Source organism: Arachis ipaensis, chromosome B04 (assembly GCF_000816755.2).
Source record: "Arachis ipaensis cultivar K30076 chromosome B04, Araip1.1, whole genome shotgun sequence".
NCBI classification, from domain to species: Eukaryota; Viridiplantae; Streptophyta; class Magnoliopsida; order Fabales; family Fabaceae; genus Arachis; species Arachis ipaensis.
In genome coordinates this window covers 58,879,625-58,881,385 of record NC_029788.2, presented here as the reverse complement: position 1 = coordinate 58,881,385, position 1,761 = coordinate 58,879,625, and the positions used below count along the sequence as shown (strand labels likewise).

At 33.7% G+C, this 1,761-nt stretch overlaps 1 protein-coding gene across 1 annotated transcript in view; it reads right to left on the bottom strand.

Annotated features, from left to right (window-relative positions):
* LOC107639322 (chromatin modification-related protein EAF1 B) overlaps positions 1-1,310 on the bottom strand; it is a gene marked incomplete in the record, with an annotated part of 15,884 nt that extends 14,574 nt beyond the window's left edge. The window contains 1 exon segment of the mRNA XM_021121160.1: positions 946-1,310.

The window sequence follows — 1,761 nt, the reverse complement described above, 5'->3', positions numbered from 1 at the left end:
AAAGAAAATAGATTACAATAATTATAAATTCATCCTACAAATACTAAAAACAAAAATAAAACAAAAATAAAAAGGAGCAGAAGCCAGAAGTCGATATACAGAAGAACGATATCTAATTATCTATTATATAGAAAGAAACAAAAAAAAGGAAGAACAAAGGAACGAGAGAAGAATAAATGTGTAATACACATTATACTACAGCGGTGTATCCATTTATAATAATTCTTCGTAGCGCAGTGGTGAAGCACCCCTATAGTTGTTTTTTTATAACACTGCCTATATACAGTACTACATACTACAAGAAAGTCAAGAAATGTCAAAATAATGTGCAAGCATAAAGAAAAAAGGAAGCTCCAGCAAAAATTATTTTTACAGGAAAAAGGAAATGCAAGACCAGAATGAAGTAGCACACTAGCAGCACAACCACAAACAAAATTTTGAAAGAGGCCAACAAAACTATAGAAAAAATAAAAGAGGAGGGAAAAAAAACCTATGGTAGGTATCACGTTAAGTACTAGTCACTAAACTTATTAACACATATAGTGACCAAATGTTGCATGCATGAAAAGGTTGCCGCCAATGATGCCCTCTAAATACTCAAATTGTCATAATCAAATATTTATATATGCTTCAAATTACTAGCTCCCTACTAAAATATCTGCATCCTAATTTGTTTCCCAAATAGGGCAAAAATCTTCCCCACATTTAACGACACGTGAATGCATCATCCCATAAACGGACACAAACTCCAGGCGCGAACCCGAGCCCCATTCCAACACAATGCATAATACAGTCGCAACGAGAAGAAACACTGCAACATTCGCCCCCAACAAATTAAAACCCTAACCGCACTCATTTGCACGAAATTCCCCAATTCAACAAATTCTAGGGTTTCTAGGACAGTAAGGAATGGCAATAGAACAACAATTAAGGGTAGAATAACACCTGAGCGCGCGAAAACGGTCGCCGAAATTTGAAGCTAGGGCACAATTCGAGGCCGTCCCAACTCGAAATTCCTCTCTCCTAGGGTTTTGGAAAAAGGGGATTGTTCCTTCGTTTCACCAGAGTGATACCAAATTTGCCCAAAAAACTAAAGTTTGGGCACAAATGCCAGCCATGAAAAGGGTTAATTCGAATCGTGGGTGGAGCAATTGGGGTTCCAGTTTCTCTCTCCGGAACTTGAAGAAGATGGGTGGTTTTATTGTTATTTGTTGTTTTGTGTTTCGAAGTGAGAGAAAGAGGGAACTATGCGACCTCCGCTAGAGAGTGGCGTGGGCTTTGGGGCATGAAGACGACTCACGGAAAATGGACGTTCATTTTGGGCTTTTTATTCATTAATAAATAAATACAAATATATTTTTCTTTTATTTTCTTCCTGCAAATTAGTATATGATTATGATTATGATCGAATCAAAATGGAACTGTTCCTGTTAAATTGCTTTGCATAATATGCAAAATTCTGATAATGTTATCATTCAATCAAATATTAGAGCTTATATGATTCATAAATATTAAAAACTAGATCACATTTTTTGCAACCATATCAATATATATTATTTTTTGTGTATATAAACTGAGTTTATTGTTTTAAATTGATGTTTGGTCCCTTGATGTTGTATGTTGATTTGATTTAAGACCATAATTTATAGATTATAGTAAAAAATATCATTATGCTTATCAAATTTTATAAAATTCAAATATTAATAGATATATACATAATTATTATCACCGAATCGATAATTAAATTGATTAAAATTTCTA